This window comes from Penaeus monodon, chromosome 2 (genome assembly GCF_015228065.2).
Source record: "Penaeus monodon isolate SGIC_2016 chromosome 2, NSTDA_Pmon_1, whole genome shotgun sequence".
In the NCBI taxonomy this organism is placed as follows: domain Eukaryota; kingdom Metazoa; phylum Arthropoda; class Malacostraca; order Decapoda; family Penaeidae; genus Penaeus; species Penaeus monodon.
This window is the reverse complement of record NC_051387.1, coordinates 5377171-5384670: the sequence shown is the minus strand read 5'-3', so window position 1 is coordinate 5384670 and position 7500 is coordinate 5377171.

Genomic DNA, 7500 nt, shown 5'->3' with positions numbered 1-7500 from the left:
AAGAAGAAGAAGAAGAAGAAGAAGAAGAAAAAAGAAAACAGTCGGCGTTGTCTATTCCTAAAAAAAAAAAAAAAAAAAAAACAGTCGGCGTTGCCTAATCCTTAAAAAAAAAAAAAAAAAACCAGTCGCCGTGGTCTCTTCCTTAAAAAAAAAAAAAACAGTCGGCGTTGTCTCTTCCTTAAAAAAAAAAAAAAAAAAAAACAGTCAGCGTTGTCTCTTCCTTAAAAAAAAAGAAAAAACAGTCGGCGTTGTCTCTTCCTAAAAAAAAAAAAAAAAAACAGTCGGCGTTGTCTCTTCCTTAAAAAAAAAGAAAAAAAGTCAGCGCTGTCTAATCCTAAAAAAAAAAAAAAAATCAGCGTTGTCTAATCCTAAAAAAAAAAAAAAGTCAGCGCTGTCTAATCCTTAAAAAAAAAAAAAAACAGTCAGCGTTGTCTAATCCTAAAAAAAAAAAAAAGTCAGCGTTGTCTAATCCTAAAAAAAAAAAAAAAAAAAAGTCAGCGTTGTCTAATCCTAAAAAAAAAAAAAAAAAAAAGTCAGCGTTGTCTAATCCTAAAAAAAAAAAAAAAGTCAGCGTTGTCTAATCCTAAAAAAAAAAAAACAGTCAGCGTTGTCTAATCCTTAAAAAAAAAAAAAAAAACAGTCAGCGTTGTCTAATCCTTAAAAAAAAAACAAAAAAAAAATAACAGTCAGCGCTGTCTAATCCTTAAAAAAACACACACACAGTCAGCGTGGTTTAATCCTAAAAAAAAAAAAAAAAAAAAAGTCAAAACGTTGTCTAATCCTTAAAAAAAAAAGTCAGCGCTGTCTAATCCTAAAAAAAAAAAACAGTCAGCGTTGTCTAATCCTAAAAAAAAAAACAAAAAACAGTCAGCGTTGTCTAATCCTTAAAAAAAAAAAAAAAAACAGTCAGCGGTGTCTAACCTAAAAAATAAAAAACAGTCAGCGCTGTCTATACTTGAAAAAGAAAAACAGTCAGCGTTGTCTAATCCTTAAAAAAAAACAGTCAGTGCTGTCTAATCCTTAAAAAAAAGAAAAGAAAAAGTCAGCGCTGTCTAATCCTTAAAAGAAAAAACAGTCAGCGTTGTCTAATTCTTAAAAAAAAAAAAAAAAAAGGTCAGCGCTGTCTAATCCTTAAAAAACAAAAACAATCAGCGCTGTCTAATCCTTAAAAAAAAAAAAAAAAGTCAGCGCTGTCTAATCCTTAAAAAAAAAAAAAAACAGTCAGCGTTGTCTAATCCTTAAAAAAAAAACAGTCAGCGCTGTCTAATCCTTACAAAAAAAAAAACAGTCAGCGCTGTCTAATACTAAAAAAAAAAAAACTGTCAGCGCTGTCTAATCCTTAAAAAAACAGTCAGCGCTGTCCAATCCTTAAAAAAAAAAAAACAGTCAGCGCTCTCTAATCCTTAAAAAAAAAACAGTCAGCGCTGTCTAATCCTTAAAGAAAAAACAGTTAGCTCTGTCTAATCCTTAAAAAAAAAATCAGCGCTGTCTAATCCTTAAAAAAAAAAAAAAACAGTCAGCGTTGTCTAATCCTTAAAAAAAAAAAAAAAAAAAGTCAGCGTTGTCTAAGAAGAAAAAAAAAGTCAGCGTTGTCTAATCCTAAAAAAAAAAAAAAGTCAGCGTTGTCTAATCCTAAAAAAAAAAAAAAAAAAAAGTCAGCGTTGTCTCTTCCTTAAAAAAAAAAAAAAAAACAGCGCTGTCTAATTCAAAAAAGAAAAGAAAAAAAACAGCGTTGTCTAATCCTAAAAAAAAGAAAAGAAAACAGTCAGCGTTGTCTAATCCAAAAAAAAAAAAAAAAAAAAAAAAACAGTCAGCGCTGTCTAATCCTTAAAAAAAAAAACAGTCACCGCTGTCTAATCCTAAAAAAAAAAAAATAGCGTTGTCTAATCCTTAAAAAAAAGCAGTCAGCGCTGTCTAATCCTTAAAAAAAAAAACAGTCAGCGTTGTCTAATCCTAAAAAAAAAAAAAAAGAAAAAGTCAGCGCTGTCTAATCCTTAAAAGAAAAAACAGTCAGCGCTGTCTAATACTAAAAAAAAAAAAAAACAGTCAGCGCTGTCTAATCCTTAAAAAAAAAGTCAGCGCTGTCTAATCCTTAAAAAAAACAAAAAAACAGTCAGCGCTCTCTAATCCTTAAAAAAAAAAAAAACAGTCAGCGTTGTCTAATCCTTAAAAAAAAAAACAGTCAGCACTGTCTAATCCTTACAAAAAAAAAACAGTCAGCGCTGTCTAATACTAAAAAAAAAAAACTGTCAGCGCTGTCTAATCCTTAAAAAAACAGTCAGCGCTGTCTAATCCTTAAAAAAAAAAACAGTCAGCGTTGCCTAATCCTTAAAAAAAAAAAAAAAAAAAAAACGGTCAGCGCTGTCTAATCCTTAAAGAAAAAACAGTTAGCGCTGTCTAATCCTTAAAAAAAAAGTCAGCGCTGTCTAATCCTTAAAAAAAAAAGTCAGCGCTGTCTAATCCTTAAAAAAAAACAGTCAGCGTTGTCTAATCCTTAAAAAAAAAAAAAAAAAAAAAAACAGTCAGCGTTGTCTAATCCTTAAAAAAAAGAAACAGTCAGCGTTGTCTAATCCTTAAAAAAAAAAAAAAAAACAGTCAGCGTTGTCTAATCCTTAAAAAAAAAAACAGTCAGCGTTGTCTAATCCTAAAAAAAAAAAAAAAAAAAAGTCAGCGCTGTCTAATCCTTAAAAAAAAGAAAAAAAGTCAGCGCTGTCTAATCCTTAAAAAAAAAAAAACAGTCAGCGCTGTCTAATCCTTAAAAAAAAAAACAGTCAGCGTTGTCTAATCCTTAAAAAAAAAAAAACAGTCAGCGCTGTCTAATCCTTAAAAAAAAAAAAAAAACAGTCAGCGTTGTCTAATCCTTAAAAAAAAAAACAGTCAGTGCTGTCTAATCCTTAAAAAAAAACAGTCAGCGTTGTCTAATCCTATAAAGAAAAGAAAAAAAACAGTCAGCGCTGTCTAATCCTTAAAAAAAAAAACAGTCAGCGTTGTCTAATCCAAAAAAAAAAAAAAAAAAGAACAGTCAGCGCTGTCTAATCCTTAAAAAAACAAAAACAGTCAGCGCTGTCTAATCCTTAAAAAAAAAAAAAGTCAGCGCTCTCTAATCCTTAAAAAAAAACAGTCAGCGCTGTCTAATACTTGAAAAAAAAAACAGTAAGCGTTGTCTAATCCTTAAAAAAAAACAAAAACAGTCAGCGCTGTCTAATCCTTAAAAAAAAAAAAAAACAGTCAGCGCTCTCTAATCCTTAAAAAAAAAAACAGACAGCGCTGTCTCATCCTTAAAGAAAAAACAGTCAGCGCTGTCTAATCCTTAAAAAAAAAAAACAGTCAGCGCTGTCTAATCCTTAAAAAAAAAACAGTCAGCGCTGTCTAATCCTTAAAAAAAAAAAAAACAGTCAGCGCTGTCTAATCCTTAAAAAAAAAAAAGTCAGCGCTGTCTAATCCTTAAAAAAAAAAACAGTCAGCGTTGTCTAATCCTTAAAAAAAAAAAAAAAAAACAGTCAGCGTTGTATAATCCTTAAAAAAAAAAAACAGTCAGCGTTGTCTAATCCTTAAAAAAAAAAAAAAAAAGAGCGCTGTCTAATCCTTAAAAAAAAAAACAGTCAGCGTTGTCTAATCCTTTAAAAAAAAAAAAAAACAGTCAGCGTTGTCTAATCCTTAAAAACAAAAAAAAAAAAAAGTCAGCGCTGTCTAATCCTTAAAAAAAAAAACAGTCAGCGTTGTCTAATCCTTAAAAAAAAAAAAAAAAAAAAAACAGTCAGCGTTGTCTAATCCTTAAAAAAAAACAGCGTTGTCTAATCCTAAAAAAAAAAAAAAAAGTCAGCGCTGTCTTATCCTTAAAAAAAAAAAAAATAGTCAGCGTTGTCTAACCCTTAAAAAAAAACAGTCAGCATTGTCTAATCCTTAAAAAAAAAAACAGTCAGCGCTGTCTAATCCTTAAAAAAAAACAGTCAGCGCTGTCTAATCCTAAAAAAAAAACAGTCAGCGCTGTCTAATCCTTAAAAAAAAAACAGTCAGCGTTGTCTAATCCTTAAAAAAAAAAACTGTCAGCGTTGTCTAATCCTTAAAAAAAAAAAAACAGTCAGCGTTGTCTAATCCTTAAAAAAAAAAAACAGTCAGCGCTGTCTAACCTTAAAAAAAAAAAAAAATCAGCGTTGTCTAACCCTAAAAAAAAAAACTGTCAGCGCTGTCTAATCCTTAAAAAAAAAAAAAAAAAACAGTCAGCGCTGTCTAATCCTAAAAAAAAAAAAAAAACAGTCAGCGTTGTCTAATCCTTTAAAAAAAAAAAAAAACTCAGCGTTGTCTAATCCTTAAAAAAAAAAAAAAAACAGCGTTGTCTAATCCTAAAAAAAAAAAAAAAAAACAGCGTTGTCTAATCCTTAAAAAAAAAAAAAAAACAGCGTTGTCTAATCCTTAAAAAAAAGAAAAACCAGTCAGCGTTGTCGAATCCTAAAAAAAACAAAAAACAAACAGTCAGCGCTGTCTAATCCTTAAAAAAAAAACAAAGTCGGCTTTCTCTTCCTCAAAAAAGAAAAAAGGGAATAAAACAAAAGAAAAAAAGAAAAAGAAAAATGTCCAATCCCTCGCCATCCTGAAGAAACGACCGAGTCCGGAGGCGCGCGCGCGCGTTACCCTCCGGCGCGCGGGGCCGACGGGGCAGCGAATCTCTCCCGACGCCGAGGCTTCACAGGCTTGGCTGTTGGAGGAAATGTTGGAGGAAATGTTGGAGGAAATGTTGGAGGAAATACGGCGCCGAGAAAGGGGATCCGGGACGGTGTTCGATCGTGTTCAAGTCAAGTGTTTGCGTGCTGATTCCGTTGATGATTTCCCCTCCCCCGCCCCCTCCCCTGCCCCCTCCCTCGCCCCCTCCCTCGCCCCCTCCCCCGCCCCTCCCCCTCCCCCTCCCCCTCCCCCTCCCCCTCCCGCCGCCTTCTCTTGCGCTTGGAATTACTGCAGTTTCTGTTGTAATGTGAGGTTCTGGGAGATGGGAAGGTTGGGGGAGAGGGAGGAGGTGGGGGAGGGAGGAGGAGGGAGAGGGAGGAGGTGGGAGAGAGATGGGGAGAGAAGGAGGGAGAGAGGAGAGGAGAGAGAGAGAGAGAGAGAAGAGAGAGAGAGAGCGAGAGAAGAGAGAGAGAAACGAATCGGGAAGAGAGAGATAAAGCTAGACGAGACGAGAGCACAGAGAAGAGAGATGACGGAGCAAGACGAGGAGAAATGCAGAAGAATGAATCTGCAGATGCAAGAGCCTAAGCAACAGAACGAGTCCCCAGGTTAGAATAGGATATATAGAAGGAGCAAAATATGAAATGAGAAAATATACTATATGAAAGAAGTAACAAAATATTATATATATATCATAATATTAATAATATATATCTATATATAATATATATAATCATATATATATATTATATATATCATATATAGATAATATATAGATATATATATATATATATATATAATATATTATATATAATATCATATATATATCACTATATATATATATATATATATATATCAATTATATATATATATATATATCAATATATATATATATATATATATATATATATATATATATATTATATATATATATTATATTATATATATATATATAAAATGTGTGTGTGTGTGTGTCTGTATGCATATATATATATATATATATATATATATATATATATATATATATATATATATATATATATATATATATATATATTTGTGTGTGTGTGTGTGTGCTCCACTACCTAACTCTGATTACTGCCGTGAAGGGTTTGATTCGTGTGTCTATAATAACATTATGGCCTTGACTGCAAGCTAAACGCATTTCACTATCGTTGGTACATGTATTTCTTTTACTTTCAGCAAGGGTATAACACTAACCCTTTTTCACAATTTTAGCTTGTGATTTTTTAAAGAAGAGTACTAGGACTATCTCCTCTCGATTTTTTAAACAACTTTGCAACCGTAATAAAAAAAAACTCCCTTCGATTATTGCAAATGCAGAATTCTTCAGCTGCCCGTGGTTGTTCCATAAATCTCCTCTTTATAAAAAATCTCATTCGATAGTTTAATTTCCTTCGCGACGTTCTCGGCTATTTCTCGAACATTGTCAAGAGCCAGATTTATCCACCCCGTGTTGTTTTGAAATCTTGTTCTCGCAAAGTTTTACAGATCGCGATGAATTTCAGCTTCGGTCATATTCGCAGTGTGAAGAAGAGGCGTCAAGTGGGGAGGGAGGGGGGTGGGATTTCAGTATTTCTTCTATAGTTCCTTTAAAAAAGAAAAGAAAGAAAGAAAAAGACACCTTTAAAAACGAAATTGCTTAAAATCCGTCCGGTGTACCAAGGCTTATGAACATCCCATGCTATTTCGCCACAGCCAGGCCATCGCGTTTCTGTCATGCGTACTGTATTCTAATCAACTCTTTCCATTCTATAAGGCATATGCACTTATTCCCCTCTTGCATATAAGGTTCTGTTATCCTATGTTCCTGGTATAGACTTTATTTTCAAAAACGGTTGATTGAATTTGTCAGCAGGATCATACTTTAAGCCTCGTTTGCGGTGACCATCAACGGAAAACGCGGACGCGCACTTCCCTCCCCCGGCCGATTCGATATAGAGTTCCCTTTTAGTTTCGTTAACTGTTGCTGGTATATATACATAGTTGCATGTACACGCACACACACACACACACACTCACACACACACACACACACACACACACACACACACACACACACACACACACACACACACACACAAACACACACACACACACACACACACACACACACACACACACACACACACACACACACACACACACTCACACACACTCAAACACACAAACAAACACACATACTTCAAAAAAACAACACAGAATCGAAACGAAAACGAGTTCCTTCTCTGTCAACAACGAAATATGAACCCAACCCTTATTTATCTCAGCGCCGTGACTCTCACTCTCGGGCCAGCAACGAAATACCGTGCAGTGATATCTCAATGCCATGGCTATCTATCACATGATGTCAAAATAGTACTTGAAAGAAAGAAAGAAAGAAAGAAAGGGGGGGAAATTAATACATATACTTATACATATACATTACTATTATCATAATTATCATCACAATCACCTTCGTTATTATTAATAATTATTACCATTAGCATCATTATCACTATTTTCATAATGATAATGAATACGTTGATAATGATAATGATAATAATAATATCAATAATACCTTTGATAAATAATAATAATGATAATTGTAATGATAAATAAAAAAAGGTATTACTACTAACAATAATGATAATGATATTGATAATAATGATAATGATATTGATAATAATGATAAGAATATTAACGATAATTATCATGATAATTATCACAATAGTAATAATAATGATAATAAGAACGATAATGATGATATGGATTTTCATTTTATGCTTTTTCCTATACCATTGGGGAACACACGGAAATATATATTTATTAAAAAAT